Raw genomic sequence first — 18,610 nt, forward strand, 5'->3', positions numbered from 1 at the left:
AGAATGGCCCAGCCAAAGTCCAGACCTAAATCCAATTGAGAATCTGTGGCAACTTAAAAATTGCTGTTCACAGACGCTCTTCATCCAATCTGACAGAGCTTGATCTATTTTGCATAGAAAATTGGGCAAAAATGTCACTCTCTAGATGTGCAAAGCTGGTAGAGACATCCCCAAAAAGACTTGCAGCTGTAATTGCAGTGAAAGGTGGTTCTACAAAGTATTGACTCAGAGGGGATGAATACAAATGCACACCACTTTTCAGATATTCACTTTTCAGATGTTTATTTGTAAAAAATGTTGAAAACCATTAATCATTTTCCTTCCACTTCACAATTATGTGGCACTTTGTGTTGGTCTATCACATAAAATCCCAATAAAATACATTTACGTTTTTGGTTGTAACATGACAAAATGTGGAAATTTTCAAGGGGTATGAATACTTTTTCAAGGCACTGTAGAAGATTTGGATATACAGCATACGTCACAGATTGTGTAGGTAGGCCTGCACATTAAATAGCTGTAAGTAAAATGTATATCAATTTATATACTATATGTAAATAGAAAGGATTGCACAACAATTGAAAAATTAGATTGAAATGTGTGTGTTCAGCTTACCACAAATTGTGCTATATACTTGCATTGTGTATCCAAAACTGTTATGCCACGTACACATGAGCGAAATTAGAATTAGAAAATTCTGACGGACCTAGAAAGCGAACATGCTCTAAATATTTCAGACGGAACCAATTCCTATCGGGAAAACCGCTCGTCTGTATGCTGTTCCAACGGACCAAAAATTATGCATGCTTTGAAGCAGCTATTGGCTACTGGCTATTGAACTTCCTTTTTCTAGTCCCGTCGTACATGCTGTAAGGCACCGCGTTCTTGACAGTCGGACTTTGGTGTGATCGCGTGTGTTCGCAAGACAGTTTCAGCGGAATTCCCTCTGAAATCCGTCGGAGAAACCTACAAAGTTAATTCCGACGGGAAACCGGTCGTGTGTACAAGGCATAAGATTCAAATGTTCCCTACCCAAGCCAACATTCCAGATCTTATCATTCTACTATTTCTTCACAAACAAGTTGATGTAGTCACTGCAAGGAGCATATCATGTCATCCACCTGCAGTCTCCTCCATGTATGTAGATGAGTTGTTAATCTCCTGCACAGGACCAAGCTTATTATAGTACATAGTGAGCCACAGGAGGTTTGCTGCTACAGTTGAAGACTGCAGTTAAAACATCTTCAAATACCCAAGCTGGAACCTCAAGCAAAGACAATAAAGTAGAAATAAACTCCCTTTCACGATTTATATAGTGCCAACAGTTTGCGCAGCACTTTACAATGTAGGGGGGAGACAGTACAGTTACAATAGAGTTCAATACAGAAGCAACAGGAGGACCCTGCTCGTGGAGCTTACAATCTAAAGAGAGGGGGTGGTGGTACAAAAGGTAAAAGCTGCGGGGGTGATCTGATGGAGGTGGCTCAGGTACAGTTCTTTTTTTTTTTTTTTTATAATTGCCAATTCTTATTAAGAATTTATGTTTTTCAAATACAAAAAGAAGAAAAGAAAAATAATAATCAACACTGAAAATGCTACAGAATGTCCAAGAACAATCTGCCATTACATATACCCACCAATGCCGCGTACAGGCCAATCGGACATTTCGACAACAAAACCGTGGATTTTTTTCCTTCGGATGTTGGCTCAAACTTGTCTTGCATACCAGTGCGGCTCTTCTGCTTGATTCCGAGCATGCGTGGACTTTTGTGCGTCGGGATTTCCGACAACAAGTCTTCTTGTCGGAAAATTTGAGAACCTGCTCTCAAACAGTTTGTCGGAAATTCCAACAGTAAATGTCCCGTGGGGCATACGTACGGTGGGATTTCCGACAAGCTCGCATCAAACATTTGTTGTCGGAAATTCCGATTGTACATGGAATTATACTCTTGGGTATAGTAAAGAGGCTCCAATTCTGCAGCCATGTTCAGCTAATAAATAGGACATGGGCTAACAAAGAACAGGCAAACCAGACATATAGAAACATTATAGCAGGTTCCTATGGAAACCATTCCAGCGACTTTAGGCCCAATGGAGTAAACCAGGGGTGTCCAAACTTTTCTGAAAGAGGGCTAGATTTGATGAAGTGAATGTGCGTGAGGGCCGACCGTTTTGCCTGACATTCTTTGAACCATTAAAATTTGATCTAAGTGTGTTCGTCCGAGCACTAATACACTGCCCAATAAGAATTCTCTATCCTTTGTGGGTGTGTGTAGTGAAGAGATGAGCTTGGCGTGATATTTGGCTATACCGTATTTATCAACGTTTACCACGCACCTTCACTTTAAGAGGGAAGTTTCAGGAAAAAAATAAAATGATAAGTAAAGAACTGTGAAGCAAAATAAAGGTCAGTGCCCATCTGCAGCCTCACCGTTGCCATGAATGCAGACTCTCCATTGTCATGATTGCAGTGCAGCACCACTTTTGTCATGAATACAGCACCACCGTTGCCATGAATGCAGCAACACCATTGTCATGAAGGCAGCACCACCATTGTCATGAATGCAGCACCACCGTTGCCATGAATGCAGCCCCACCGTTGCCATGAATGGGGACACACCCTTGCCATGAATGCAGACCCACCATTGCCATGAATGCAGACCCACCATTGCCATGAACGCAGACCCACCGTTGCCATGAACGCAGACCCACCGTTGCTATGAATGCAGACCCACCATTGCCATCAATGTAGACCCACCGTTGCCATAAATGCAGACCCACCTTTGCCATGAATGCAGCACCACCGCTGCCATGAATGCAGCACCACTGCTGCCATGAATGCAACACCACCGCTGTCATGAATTCAGCACCAGTGTTGTCATGAATACAGCCCCACCGCTGCCATGAATGCAGCACCACTGCTGCCATGAATGCAACACCACCGCTGTCATGAATGCAGCACCAGTGTTGTCACGAATGCAGCCCCACCATTGCCATGAATGCAGCCTTACCATTGTTAGGAATGCAGCACCTACATTGCCAGGAATGCAGACTAACCATTGCCATCATTGCAGCCTGATTGATGCCCATCTCATATTACAGAGGCCGCCGTGCAAGCAGGAAATAGGCCGGATAAAGGAAAGCAAAGGGTTGCATCTGGCCCCAGGGCCACAGTTTGGAAATCACAGGTTTAGTGCTTCTCCCTGCCTGTCAGCATTAATGTAAAATGAGCTGGGCATGAGCAGCTCAGTGAACATTTATGGCAACATGAACTCTGTGCCGTGATGATGTGACTCCCATGCACATGTTCCGGAATGACATCATCATGGCCCAGCCAGTCAAGTGACCTAAGAGTCCAAAGCTGGAAGGAAGACTGGGAGAAGATGGTACTGCCTGTGATACTGCAGGGCTGGAGAGGATCGTTTGGCTGGTAAGTCTGTTATAATGTGCTGATATGAAGTGCATACTAGTACATTATGGAATTTTTTTTTTTTTTTTTTAGCTAAGGGTTTAGTTATGCTCTCATTAGGCCATAGATATTGACTAGCAAGTGATAAATGTAAAAAATAAAATGTAAACAATTGGTGGGCTACTATCAACTTTAATTAAATACACAGTTCTCCTTAAAATAAATAAATGCTGTACTCCTTAACTAAATAAATAAATAAACATGTGCAATCGTGAATTGCAATCCTGCACCAATCGTGAATTGCAGTCCTCCACCAATTGAAGTAAATTGATCGGCATGTATATGTGAACTTTCTTGCAGAGATTGCAAGCTGAGTATCTTTTTCTTAAGAAGTGCCCATATTGCATGTAACACATTGTAACAAACACATTTTTGATTTGTGATTATTTGTTTATGCATGCAGGATTGCAATTCAAGATTGCACATATTTATTTATTTATTTAGTTAAGGAGTACAGCATTTATTTATTTTAAGGAGAACTGTGTATTTAATTAAGGTTGATAGCAGCGCACCAATTGTTTACAATTTATTGTTTACATTTATCACTTCGTTACAGTGTGAGAGCACTTTATTATTGGTTGCAGCTGTAATCATTTAGGTATCTTTTTTAAATCATTTATCCAAAGTTTGAATCATATCAGCGCTTTAGTATTTATCAATTTATTGACTAGCAAGTGGTGTCTACTTTCTTACTTCTGGCAGATATGGCCAGCTACTCTGACTAGCAAATATCCTGTATATGGGGCCTATAGCAGTGCTGTATCCTGACCTAGGCCAACAAGGCCCAGGCCTAGGACGGCACTTTGTGGGGGGCGGCAAAGAAGCCACATCCACCCACTAGGGTGACAACAAAAAAGCCACCCCCCTGCTATGTCCCACAATGAAACAAGAGCAATCTGAGAATGCAGGCAACAGGGGCAAACAGAGCCACCGTAGCGCTGGCTCCACCCCACCTGAGACTGGTCACTAGTTGCTAGAGCCAATTGGCGTCTAGCAACCAGTTACGTCACAGCCTCGACTCCCTGGCCTTGCCCAGCATTCAAAGCGGAGGAGGATTCAACCTACTCTTCTGCGCCTGGTGCTCGTGGGGCCCAAAGCAGCTGCCAAGTTGAGCCCTGGTCATGTAGAGTTCCAGTGGTGGGCTGCAGGGCAGCGGAACTAAATCGGCATATCAGCATGTTCACATAGTGAGCAGCAGCCCTGAAGTCTGCAGGGAAGGCAAGCAGCACTAGCACAAGGCTGTCTAGAACCGGAAAACCAGGAGGGAGAAGACCTCCACTGCCACCCTAACCCAAGCATCAGAGGGTGTAGCATCCCTGGCGCCTCCCAGAGCCTGCACAACTTCTTTAACCTTCTCTCTGCTCCCCGCTGTGACATCAGTAGGAAGACAGGCTGACTGAGGGCCCAGAGGACGAGGATGGGCAGGAGGTAGGTCTATCACACACACACCTACCCACAGACAGGGGAGCACAGGAGGTACTGCAGGCAGGGCTAGTGGGTATCTTCCCCCTCTCATTTTCATTACATTATTTTTACTAGCAATGGCGGCAATTAGCGACTTATAGCGGAACTGCTACGTTGCAGCAGACAAATCAGTAGGGGAGGTGCTTTCGCTGCATGAAGACATGGATCGGTGTTCCTGCTTCACAGAAACACAGCATCCATGTCTTCTGTACTCGTGGAAGACAGTCTGTCTTGTTTACATTGGCAGACTGTCATTCTGCCAGAGTACCGAGCGATCAATGGATCCAGGCAAATAGGGATGAGCTCAGGCGTGTTCGCCTCAAACACATGCAGAGCCCGCCAGGAAGTCGGCGCAGCGTTGCGCTAATCACAGGCAGTGAGACATTGCCCAATCTCTGCAGCCACACATCGGGGCAATGTCTCACTGCCTGTGATTAGCGCAGCACTGCGCCGACTTCCTAGCGGGCTCTGCACGTGATCCATGCGAACACGCCTGAGCTCATCCCTACCGGCAAACACTGGGTCTGCGAGACCCGCTGACCGATTCCCGCTGTGTAAAATCACAGCGGGAATGAGCTGGCGGCGGCGCTTCGGGGGTGAGATGGGCACTACAACGGAGAGACTCAACGGCCCCCAGGACCTATTTGCCTGGGGGGCTGATGACAACACTGGTCCTGGTCTAGGATGACAGGTCGGAAAGTGAGCTGTTGGTGTGCGAGGAGGAGGAGCCGCAGGGATGCGAGCCAGTGATGGAGGCAAGCGAGGCAGCTGTTGGGGTTCCAGTCAGCTGGTAAGTCAAATAATGTGTAAATGTTTTTCGTTTAAGCTGCATTGCAGGATTTGTTGGGGGGTTGGAAAGGGGGGTGCAATTTCGGCGGCGGTTGCTCCGCCAGGAACAGAGGTGGTGGATGCTGGTCCACAAGTGGCGGGTGGTGCGTCCGCCAGTTTGGGGACGATGTGGTTGTCAGGTAATAGTAGGATGGAGATGGTAAGGATTGCAGACGCAAAAATAAATAAATAAATGTGAGATGTACGGGTGCTTTGAGGGTCCCCTGGGAACACAATTAAATAGGAAGTCCGGGATACGATTTGAAAAGGCAAGTATGTGGAGATTTTCTTGTTATGGTCCCCTTTAAAAGAAAAAGAAGGGGAATTTAAATTTTAAGTGTATAGGGTCAAGCAGGAAGATTAAGGAAAAAAGGATGAAGGTAAGAGGAGGTACTGATTGATTTTGCGGAAGGCGGTCGCCATTATGCGATTGTCATGGGGGCGAAGAACCTGAACATGGTTCGGCGTTGTTCTGTTATATGTAGGCCATTGGTAGTTGCACATGTTAAAAAGGGGGATCTGATTGGCTATGGGATGACAAGCAGTTGGTATGGCCGTCTCTTTGTGGGGATCAAAGGATAGCGGCCTCTGGATGCGGTTTCTGTAGTAGTAGAGGCCCCCGAAGTAGTTCCTTTGGGGGGGGGGGGGGGTATCAGCCAAAAAGAAAGGGGGGTGGGTTGGCAGTGCAATGTGAGCTCCTGTCAGTTTGGTGCTTTTTGACGTTAAACACTAGTGTTAAGGGGGTGAGGGAACCCATCCATTGTATCGTGGCTTCACGTGAGGACAATGTACAGATGAGCCTAGTCACCCAAGGGATGACTTTTGGAAGGGGGTGAAAAGGTTGCAGCCTTTCTTTAGTAGATAACCGGATAAGGAAATGGAGAGGCTGCGTGCCTCCGGGGTTTTTAATGGTGTCTACAGCGGGGGGGGGGGGGGTGCCTGAGAAGGAATCAAACAAGTTTCGCCTCGTTTCCCCACTTATCTGTCAAAAAAAAAAGTTCTGTCATAATGCGATGCGGTGCACTGTGTCCGATACTTCAGGTACACAGCTATAAGGTGGGTTAGGTGTGACGGAAAAGGGGCGCCTATGGCAAACTAGGATTCCGTGTTCCACTAGCTTACAGTTTATTCGGAGAGCTTTTGCTGCTGGATAGATGCTGGCAAGGGGAGTTTTTTACATGGATCGATGCCTGCCCATGGGTTGCTCAATTTAGTGGGCCATGGTTAGATGTTTAGTTCTTTACCGGAGTGGGGGGGTAGAGACGTGTCGGTCCCTGATTCAAACATACATGGCTTGGACATTTTTGTGTGTTGGCCCGCCTTCCTCTGTGTGTGCGATTATACTTTATACATTGCAGCACATTGCAGGTAGGTTCATAGTGCCATTGGCTGCAAAACACAGGGGGCCCGGTGAGGGATATTGTACTGTTTTGTTTTGGCATTGTGATTGTTTCAGGGGTTACGGAGGGTCATCTGCCGGTGACCAAGTTGGAGGTACTATAGAAGCGGGTGTGGGAGGCCCAGGGACAGCGCAACGTGATCCAGCTCAGTGGGTATATCTCGGGCTGCTATCTCATCCTTGATGGTATCCGAGAGACCATGAGAAAAAGCAGCCACGAGGGCCTCATTGTTCCACGCAACCTCTGGTGCCAGAGTACGGAAGTCAATGGCGTAATTGGCAACAGTTCTCATACTCTGTTTGATGGACATGAGGCACTTGGTAGCAGAAGCGGAGCATGCGGGAACGTCAAATATCCTTTTAAAAGAAGTCACAAACTCTAGGTAAGACAACAGGTTTTAGCATCTTCCATAGAGGCTTTGCCCAGGCCAAGGCTCTCTCAGAAAGCAAAGATATCACAAAACCTACTTTGCCTCTGTCCGTGGGAAATGCCTGGGGCAGCATCTGAAAGTATATCTCAACCATGGTTGAGAAACCCTCTGCATTGGATAGAATCACCCCCAAATTGCTGAGAAGCGGAGCGGAACCAGACTGTCATGGTTATGCAATAGAGTTGGTCTGCTTACCTGTTTCCATGTGGTCATCTCTAGAGACCAGCCGACCCTCACCTGACTGCTTTTGTAATCCATCCTCTGGCATGACTCCACCCTAGCTCCTATCAGAGAACTCTATATTAACCTGTGCACTGCAGGCCAACGCTGCTGATCAACCATTGTGTATTCCTTTGTGTGTTAGCTTCCTGTTACCTGCCGTGTGCTCTTCTGTTGTTCTGTTACCGACTTTGGCGTGTCTTTGACTATCCCTGTTTGCCTGTGATCCTGACCTTTTGGCGTGTCCCTGACTATTCCTGTCTGCTTGTGGCCCCGACCTTGGCTTTGTCCCTCACCATCCCTATCCTCCTGTTGCCTACTGTGGGTGTGAGCTGGGGGACCCTGGGGGTCGTGACCTGGAGCCAGTTGCAGCCAAGTCCATCCTCACCATCATCATCATTGAGGCTCTGGTGAACACCTGCTGGCTCTTAGACTCCGCGCCCCAGGGAATCTTACGCTCTAACCCCGGTGGGACCTGTCTCCCATCCGCAGCAGTCAGCTGTATGGTCCACAACCTTGCGGTGCACTCCTGATCCCTACAGTGTGCATCTGTCACCTCGCCTCAAGGTGACCTGACACAGACATACCACTTATAGAGGTAATACTCGAGGTGTGTGCCTGCACAGAGACTGGCGCAGCAGTAGGGACGAACTGCAACACAAGTTGTACCGGAGCAGCCAAAGTGGGAGATTCCAGGTGAGCCGTGCGACTCAGGAGCGTTTGTAACATCATGGCAAACTGATCCATGCGTTAATCCTACTCATCCAATCTGGAAAAAATATTACCAACAAGTGGATTGACTGCATGTTCTGAATTCATGGCATTCGCCTACTGACAGAAACCATGAATCAGACTGAGTAAACATAGTCAAAACATAGCCAGAGTTCAGGAACCGGAACGGATAGTCAGGCAAGCCAAAACGTCAGGGAGCCAGAGATGAGCGTAGTAGAACAGCAAGCAGGATCTGTAGCCAGAAGGAATTTCAACCAAGCAAGTCTTTAACAGGAACACAGGAGAGCGTCTCTAGAGATGTGACCAAGGCGAAGGCCGAGATCATCTGGGCTGGACGGCTTAAGTAGGTAGAACTGACGAGCAGGATATAATCAACAGGTGAGTCACCGTGGAGAGAAAGGAGCTGGCAATTAGCAGACAGCTGAGTGGGCAGCTCTGAGAAGGAAGGGCTGAGCCCAGCCCTGACAAGTATGCATTGCTAGTATGAAATACTCACCTTAGAATGAAGCCCTTCCAGCGGTATCCACTCAATGCTCAGAGGGATGACATCTTCTTCTGTCCTTTCTTCGGGGATCACGGGCTTCGGTGTTCTATTGAGAAATGCCTCCCGTCGAAAAATGCCCCCGATGGGTCTGCGCATGCGCAGTACCAAACGTCCTTCCAGCTGATATGTTGATCAGCTGGCGTGACGTCAACAAAGCTCATGCACAGCGGGGAAATTTAGTTGTCAGATTTAGCCTTGCTGTTGCACGGCGGGTTGTGGGTGTGTTGCAACCCACCCTTAGACACAGGCAATCCGGCGTTCAACATACCAAACCCATCCTGCAACACAGACAAAAGCCGCCCTTTAGCACACGGAAAACCCTTCCTGCAACAGTGAGGCACAATCTGACAAGTATGTTCTCCCTCCGCTGTTTGCATAGCTTTGAATACTGCCTGTCGAATGCTCTTTCCCATCAAAAAATGCCTCAGACGAGTTGTGCATGTGCTGTGTTGATGTCACGCCAGCTGATCAATATATCAGCTAAGGTGACGTTTGGTACTACGCATGTGCAGACCCATCAGGGGCATTTTTAGCCAGGAGGCATTTCTCTATAGAACACCGGCACTGTGAGTGGCCGGAGCCTCGATGATGTCACTCAGTTCCAGCAAGAAGCTCTGAAGATCCGACATGGTATGCCGGTCCTTCAGAGCGCATGCAACGCTGACATCAGCGGTTGCATACAGGCACGTTTAGGAGATATTCATTTTACCTATAGTACAGGTAACTCTTATTATAGGCCAGTGATGGTGAACCTTGGCACCCCAGATGTTTTGGAACTACAATTCCCATGATGCTTATGCACTCTGAAGTGTATATTAGTCAGTGTTGGTCATCTTACTTTAAAAAAGTAATTAGTTAAGTTACAAATTACTTCTCTCAAAAAATAATTACGTTAGTAACTCAGTTACTACATTAGAAAAGTAATTAGTTACTCAGCAAAGTAACTTGCCTTTTTTTAAATATTCTAAGGAGTGGGTCTAATATTACTGTAAGCAAGGGGTGCATTCCCCCCTGCACGTCTATTTCCCCTCTGTACCCCCCTGCACGTCTATTTCCCCTCTGTACCCCCCTGCATGTCTGTTCCCCCCCCCCCACACATATATCTGTTCCCCCTCTGTACCCCACTACACGTCTGTCACCCCCCCACAAATATATCTGTTTCCCCTCTGTACATCTGTCCCCCCAAACTCACGGATTGGATTTTTCCTCGGATCAGAGTCACGGATTGGATCATTTTTCGGATCAGCAGATAATAATTGAATTTGCAAAAACCTGTGAAAATTCCACCACCATATAGTCTTCAATGTAATATCCACAATCTCCCCTACTGTAATATCCACGTCATCTCCCCCACTGTAATATTGGCTGAGCATGGCTGGGTACGGCTGAGCATGGCTGGGTATCGCCGAGTATGGCTGGGTATTACCGAGTATTGCAGAGTATGGCAGAGTATGGCTGGGTATTACCAAGTATGGCAGAGTATGGCTGGGTATTGGCAGGTTATTGCAGAGTATTGGCAGGTTATTGCAGAGTATTGGCAGGGTATTGCAGAGCATTGGCAGGGTATTGGCAGAGAATTGGCAGGGTATGGCAGAGCATTGGCAGGGTATTGGCAGGGTACTGCAGAGTATTGGCAGGGTATTGGCAGAGTATTGGCAGGGTATTGGCAGGGTCTTGGCAGAGTATTGGCAGGGATTTGCAGAGTATTGGCAGGGAATTTCAGAGTAATGGCAGGGTATGGAGGGATGGCTGTGACTGCATCCAATTTCTCCCCTCCAGTCAAATCGCCTAAGTAATTTTATGCTGGCTCTAGGGACCTGAAGACCGGCAAAGAACCGGCCTATGTGATCCCTGTACAGGCAAGTGTCCTTTTATTAGAAGTCACTAGCTACATTATTTGTAGTATTTTTTCAAACAGGATGAAGAACCTCTTTAATAATATAACATCATATATGCAGGATATACAATGCCTGAGTTTTGTCATTAATACTATACCCAGCTGACATCTAGACAAGTACATTTCGCTCCACTGATATAGCAAACATTAACTGTAGAAATGTGAGCAAGTGTTGTTTATGTCCCAGGGTGCTTTCTACTTACTGTCTGAAAAAAAGGAACTTCTTGTATTCTACAAAAGGAAATACCTTGCTTTGTTAATGAGCAGCAACAAATAACTAGTTGTTACTAATACTATACAGGTAATATTGCCCTTGTTAAAGTTTAGAAAAACATTATAAGTTTTATAAAAAGTTGTTTTTTAGCATTTAGCAAACTTCTCACTGGTCTTTTAGGAGACAGTTCCTGAGCACAAGGGGCTCAAACTTTTTTCTACTCTTTTGGTAGATTTTGAAGTAAAAGCGGTAGTAACCCGCACCACTTTTTTTTCTAAACCCTGCAAGGTAAAGGCATGATGATTGAGATTATTAAATACTTACATTAGAATGAAGCCCTCCAGCGCCACACTGTCACCACTTACAGGTGCTTCCATCGTCACCCAGTCTTCCTTCTGGGGTCGTGTCCTCCGGCCATTTGATTGGCCGTGCCGCGATGATGTCACAGGCTACGGCAGAGAGCTCTGAAGGGACAGCACGGGTATACTGTCCCTTCAGAGCGCATGCGCCGTGACATCACTGGCTGCATGCAGTGTGAATATATCCTAAACCCTGTAGGAACCTACAAGCTTACCTGTAGGTACAAGTGCCAAAAAAGGGCTTACTTCCACTTTAAAACTTTAAAGTGATATTGGAGTGTGGTCTGAAATACTATGTGACAAAATGGAAATTAAATTATGGAAAAGATATCTGAAGAGTCATTACTTAGATCAGTTTGTGGTAGTAGTAAAAGTTGCTGACTGACCAGTGTAGGTCTCCTCTGTAGTGTGCTTCCATCTCCATAGGTATTTTAATGGGTGCTAATAAAATGTTTATATACTGTATGTGTTTGTGGCATATCATGTGTCAACAGAAGGGGGCAGATAAAGATCAACAACTGCAATAGCCATATTGAATATCTGAGCTTGCATCATAACCAAACACCCAAACCAATCTGAGGCTTAGTAAAATAAATGGTATGCTTTTGTGGATTAAAATACTATCCTCACAGCAAAAAAATGGAAAAGGTACAGTATTTGGGAGTTGTGCTGAACCTAGAGCTTTAATGACAATACAGCGCTACAATTGAGATGGGTTTTCAAACACACACACACACATGGACTGTGCTTTTTAATACAATTAGATCCGAAAGCCTGGTTTAAATTCCAGATTCTCACATTCCATGATATGTAAGTCAACTTGGACATAAAGCTAGTTTGGTTCCAACATATGAACATGTATGTTTTTGCATTTTTACAAAATTGTTTACCAGTTGGTTTGATCATAATCCCATATTTAAATGGAATTAAATGCCTATGGTTGCTTTACATTAATCTACAAATCTGGGCCATAAAGGCATAATGGGACAATGAATAATTAAATATTTCTTATCACTTAACTTATGGCACCAACCATTAATACAAAACGAAGAACTAACACCATGCATTCCTGAATAACACAATAGACATATATCTCCATAACAAGACAGGAAGTTAGGGCCGGTTCACACTGCGGGCGACTGCGATCCGACTTCAGGTCGGTCTAGGTCGCCCCAAGTCGCCTCGAGGTCGCGCTGCATTAAAACCAATGATAGTCAATGGAGCTGTCTTAATATACGCTACTGCAGTAGCTCCGACTTTTAAAAAAGGTTCCTGTACTACTTGGAAACGACTTCTAGGCGACTTGTACCCATTCATGGCAATGTAAGTCGCCTCTCCTGTTCATCTGTAGGCTACTTGCAAGCTACTTGACAGGAAGTCACCCAGCCCCCACTGCAGGCAGCCCCTCCTTTCCATACACATTAGTTTCGTTTTCCCCCTTATCTTCAACTCACACAGACCATCTTCAACTCACAAAGACCAAGAGCTCAGTCCTGCAAAATGTCTGCAATGAACAGGAGAGAACCAGTGGACAATGAGTCCCTCATACGTCTTGTGAGGGAGAGAAGATGTCTGTACGCAAAGACAGACAAAGCGTACCAGCTAATCCAAAAGAGAGAGAGTGCCTGGCTGGAAATCTGCAGACTCTCTTTCGAAGACTGGGATGTCTTGTCACAGGCCGACCGCTCTGCAAAAAGTAAGTTTATATTTCTTTTCTCCTTCACTATGCATGATTCTTGTAGTTCAATTTAGGTCTTGTAGGTCTTCTTTTGCACAGGGAATCGGTGCATAAATGCCCCCTTTCACAACAGTCCTTGGTTCCTCTCCCTAGATCCCCCTGCCATCAAAAATATCACACCAGAGCAACAAAAGCTCCAATTACATGAACATTAGATGAATTGACTGTTCTAATAGTGTCTGAACTGTATTCCCCACGTTTTTGCTTCAAAAAAGCATTGTTTCAATACCAAATTGATGTGCCACGTGACGTGCCACGGCTGCCACGTGACCTGCCACGGCTGCCACGGGACGTGCCACGGGACCTTCCACGGGTGCCACGGGACGTGCCACGGGACCTGCCACGGGTGCCACGTGACGTGCCACGGGTGCCACGGAACGTGCCACGGGTGACACGTGACGTGCCACGGGTGCCACGGGACCTGCCACGGGTGACACGGGACCTGCCACGGGTGCCACGTGACGTGCCACGGGTGCCACGTGACGTGCCACGGGTGCCACGGGACCTGCCACGGGTGCCACGTGACGTGCCACGGGTGCCACGGGACCTGCCACGGGTGCCACGTGACGTGCCACGGGTGCCACGGGACCTGCCACGGGTGCCACGGGACCTGCCACGGGTGCCACGTGACGTGCCACGGGTGCCACGTGACGTGCCACGGGTGCCACGGGACCTGCCACGGGTGCCACGGGACCTGCCACGGGTGCCACGTGACGTGCCACGGGTGCCACGTGACGTGCCACGGGTGCCACGGGACGTGCCACGGGTGCCACGGGACCTGCCACGGGTGCCACGTGACGTGCCACGGGTGCCACGGGACCTGCCACGGGTGCCACGTGACGTGCCACGGGTGCCACGTGACGTGCCACGGGTGCCACGGGACCTGCCACGGGTGCCACGGGACCTGCCACGGGTGCCACGGGACCTGCCACGGGTGCCACGTGACGTGCCACGGGTGCCACGGAACGTGCCACGGGTGACACGTGACGTGCCACGGGTGCCACGGAACGTGCCACGGGTGACACGTGACCTGCCACGGGTGCCACGGAACGTGCCACGGGTGACACGTGACGTGCCACGGGTGCCACGGGACCTGCCACGGGTGCCACGGGACCTGCCACGGGTGCCACGTGACGTGCCACGGGTGCCACGGAACGTGCCACGGGTGACACGTGACGTGCCACGGGTGCCACGGAACGTGCCACGGGTGACACGTGACCTGCCACGGGTGCCACGGAACGTGCCACGGGTGACACGTGACGTGCCACGGGTGCCACGGGACGTGCCACGGGTGCCACGTGACGTGCCACGGGTGCCACGGGACCTGCCACGGGTGCCACGGGACCTGCCACATGTAACATTTTACATGGCGCTCATTACAGGTCACATGGCACTTGGGGTTCATAATGGTGCCTATTAACTCTAGGGCAAGATTACGGAGCAACATTGGGAAGTCTATCACTGATGAGTAGCACTATGATAATTTTATTAGAATAATGATTGAACAATATAACCACATCAAAAGTAATTCCAACCTAATTTTAACATATTAAATTTATTGAACATATAATAACAAATAACAAAAAACATATCAGACAACTTTAATTACAAAACAATAATCCATATCAGCACATGTTAACAACCGTACTCAAAAATTCCCAAAAAGATACTTGATATGAAATCAAAACATTTGTGTAAAAATATTTATGAATTTGATTATGAAATGGCGTCCATCTGCCACGGCAATTCACCATCCGGTGAATTGAAATAGGATGTAAATTGATCGCGCACTGTGGCACCATCAGTGGATCCCCTTGTAGCACTGATGCGTGCACTTTCCATGTCGTGTTGTAGAGAATCCTCAAAACAATATCCGTCCCTGACTCTGACAAAATTGTGCAGCACGCATGCTGCTTTTACAGCAGTTATAGCATTTTCAATGTTTAAGCTTATTGTAGTATGTAGAAAGCGCCATTTATTGGCTAGAATTCCAAAACTACATTCAACCACCCTTCTTGCCCTTGTTAACCGGTAGTTGAAAATCCTTTTAGGAGTGGACAGGTTCCTACTAGAGTAAGGCCTCATCATGTGTTCACCCAATGCAAAGGCCTCATCCGCAACAAACACATAGGGTAGCGCAGGTTCAGATGTGCCAGGAAGGGGGCAATTTTCAGGAATACCAAGTAGATTCTCCCGTAGTCTTTCACCAAAGGATGAATTTCCAAAAATCCTTGCATCACAGCTACCTCCATAGGATCCAATGTCTACATATGTGAAACAGTAGTTGGAATCTGTAACGGCGAGCAGTACAAAGGAGCAATATTTTTTATAGTTAAAGTACATACTCCCGCTACCCACAGGCTTTTGTACACGTATATGCTTCCCATCGATAGCTCCAATGCAATTGGGAAAATTGCACCTACTCCAAAATTTATTTGCTATATCACGCCATGTTTCAGGTGTCGGCCTCTTCATCACCATGGTGTTAAGCACGTCCCATAAAACTTTGCAGGTGTCTCGGATGATATAGCTGATAGTCGACTTGCCAGCCATGAACTCATAATGTAGACTTACAATTGAATGACCTGTTGCAAGGTATCTGAAAAACAAAAGAATTGATTATGTTCCTGTTTATGTTTTGCAGTGACCATCTTACAAACCAGGTGGAAGGGGCTCCGCGATTGCTACAATCGCTACTTAAAAAAAATATTAAACCAACGAAGTGGTTCCGGGGGGAAAAGAGTAGCACCCTATATCCATGCGGAGGAGATGGAATTCCTGAGGCCGTTCATGGATCTTAGAGCGTAAGATAATATCTTTCATATTAGGACAGTGATACTATACAGTTGGATAAGGTTATAATAATTGTATTCTATCTTTCATGCAGAACACAATCCAGTATGCCGCACCTGGAACAGCCAGGTACATCGGCCCAAGGTGCTGCGGCGGCCACTGCTCCCAGCGGAGAGGAAGGGGCACCTTCTCCGTCCTTAATACAGAGTCCTGGCCTAAACTCTATTGAAACAGTTGAGGATTCCCAGGCGGCCAATCTCAGCATGGCTGAGGTCGAGGAACCTGAGGGCAGACAGGAACCAGACCGTCCCGCTCTCCATGGAAGGTCGGGAAGACCGATTAGACTGCAGAACAACTTGGAACGTTTTGCGTCACTGATGGAGCGGATGAATAGCAAGTTGAGTGAAATGGAGAGTGCGGAAAACGGATTTGGTATTATGGTGGCAGCAATGCTCAAAAAAATCCCGCAGGAGCGCCAGGCATATGTTATGAAAAACATTATAGATATGCTTGAGGCAAATATAGCCCACCAGCCTGCCACCAGTGCCCCCTCTCCAGCGTTTGCCCCACCACCACCCCCATCTGTACCTTTCCCTAACTATTACAATCCCCCGCCACCCAGAACCCACCCCTACTATTCCCCACGTTATAGGCCATATTGCGATGAGTATGGCAACAACACACAAAGCCCAAATCCCCCCATGCCCTATCCATTTCCTACCCCTGCAATGGCCACACGTGAAAGTGTCCAACCCACACCTTCCCCCATTCCTTCCACTGAAGGTGACAATTTTGGTCCATCGTACCACAATTTATAGTTTTTCTAATGTCTTGATTTTTCGTAGAATAAGCGCTAATGTTATTTCTTTAAAAGTTACTGTTTGTTGATGCTTTTTTCAAAAATTTTGTTCATATTAAAAAAAGTTTATGTTTTGCTAATGTGTGGTATGTTTGAGTATATTACATTTAATTACATGCTATGTTTTTTTAGGTCAAAAATAATTACCTAGGTGGCTGCAGCATTGGAGCAAAGCTTCATCTGCTGATCCTTCACACAAAAAATTATAATCAAACATCAATGGGTCTCTTCTATCCCCTCCAAGATGTGAGAGCTGCTGACACTCAGCAGCTATCCTGCTCTGCTCCTCCACGCTAATTGTAGCGCTGAGCTGTGAGGATGCAAAGTGTATTGCGCACCAGAAAGACAGTTTACCTTAATGTAATAATTAGTCTTTCAATGGCTGAGATACTCTTCCTGTATGTTGTGTTCTGTCGCTCAAGATGGATGTCAACCAGACCAAGCAATTCATCAAAACAAACCAAAAAAATTTTGTTAATCATCTATGTTAGAAAATAATAAATATAAACCACTGGTATCTACACACACACACACACACACACACACACACATTATCGCATCAACAATATGCCAAATATAAATCAACCTATTGAAGGGATTTAGCTAGGGTGAGGTGACGTAGCAAGTCATGTGTTAAGTAGACAATACACAAAGTGTGGAATGTGTGACACCTGTGACAGGTAATGTCGAAGGGGAAAACTACTCTATTTTACTCTTGAAAAATGCTTTAGCAACATGACTTTAAGGCCACATATTTGTGAACAATTACTGCTAGCAAACACACTACTTCTGGTTTGTCATGTCCCATCTGTGCCAAGTCATGTGACACCCGTGGCACGTCCCGTGGCACGTCCCGTGGCACCCGTGGCACCCGTGGCACGTCCCGTGGCACCCGTGGCACGTCCCGTGGCACCCGTGCCACCCGTGGCACGTCCCGTGGCACCCGTGGCACTTCCCGTGTCACCCGTGGCACGTCCCGTGGCACATCCCGTGGCACCCGTGGCACTTCCCGTGTCACCCGTGGCACGTCCCGTGGCACATCCCGTGGCACCCGTGGCACCAGTGGCACTTCCCGTGTCACCCGTGGCACGTCCCGTGGCACCCGTGGCACGTCCCGTGGCACCAGTGGCACTTCCCGTGTCACCCGTGGCACGTCCCGTGGCACCCGTGGCACGTCCCGTGGCACCAGTGGCACGTCCCGTGGCACCAGTGGCACGTGCCGTGGCACGTCCCGTGGCACCAGTGGCACTTCCCGTGTCACCCGTGGCACGTCCCGTGGCACCCGTGGCACGTCCCGTGGCACCAGTGGCACGTGCCTTGGCACGTCCCGTGGCACCCGTGGCACTTCCCGTGTCACCCGTGGCACGTCCCGTGGCACCAGTGGCACGTGCCGTGGCACGTCCCGTGGCACCCGTGGCACCAGTGGCACTTCCCGTGTCACCCGTGGCACGTCCCGTGGCACCCGTGGCACGTCCCGTGGCACCAGTGGCACGTGCCGTGGCACGTCCCGTGGCACCCGTGGCACCAGTGGCACTTCCCGTGTCACCCGTGGCACGTCCCGTGGCACCCGTGGCACGTCCCGTGGCACCAGTGGCACGTCCCGTGGCACGTCCCGTGGCACCCGTGGCACCAGTGGCACTTCCCGTGTCACCCGTGGCACGTCC

The 18,610-nt window shown here is 47.8% G+C and overlaps 1 long non-coding RNA gene across 1 annotated transcript; it reads right to left on the reverse strand.

The window, feature by feature from the left end:
• Positions 1-14,830: 14,830 nt before the first annotated feature.
• LOC143982005 (uncharacterized) lies at positions 14,831-17,397 on the reverse strand. Its single transcript, XR_013274398.1, has 2 exons — positions 17,301-17,397; positions 14,831-15,893 (listed from the first exon to the last, which is right to left on the reverse strand). It is a non-coding gene; the product is annotated as an uncharacterized LOC143982005 (long non-coding RNA).
• Positions 17,398-18,610: the final 1,213 nt, after the last annotated feature.

The sequence above is a fragment of the Lithobates pipiens genome, unplaced genomic scaffold (genome assembly GCF_037356315.1).
Source record: "Lithobates pipiens isolate NorthernLeopardFrog02 unplaced genomic scaffold, aLitPip1_a1.2 Scaffold_16, whole genome shotgun sequence".
Classification (NCBI taxonomy): Eukaryota; Metazoa; Chordata; class Amphibia; order Anura; family Ranidae; genus Lithobates; species Lithobates pipiens.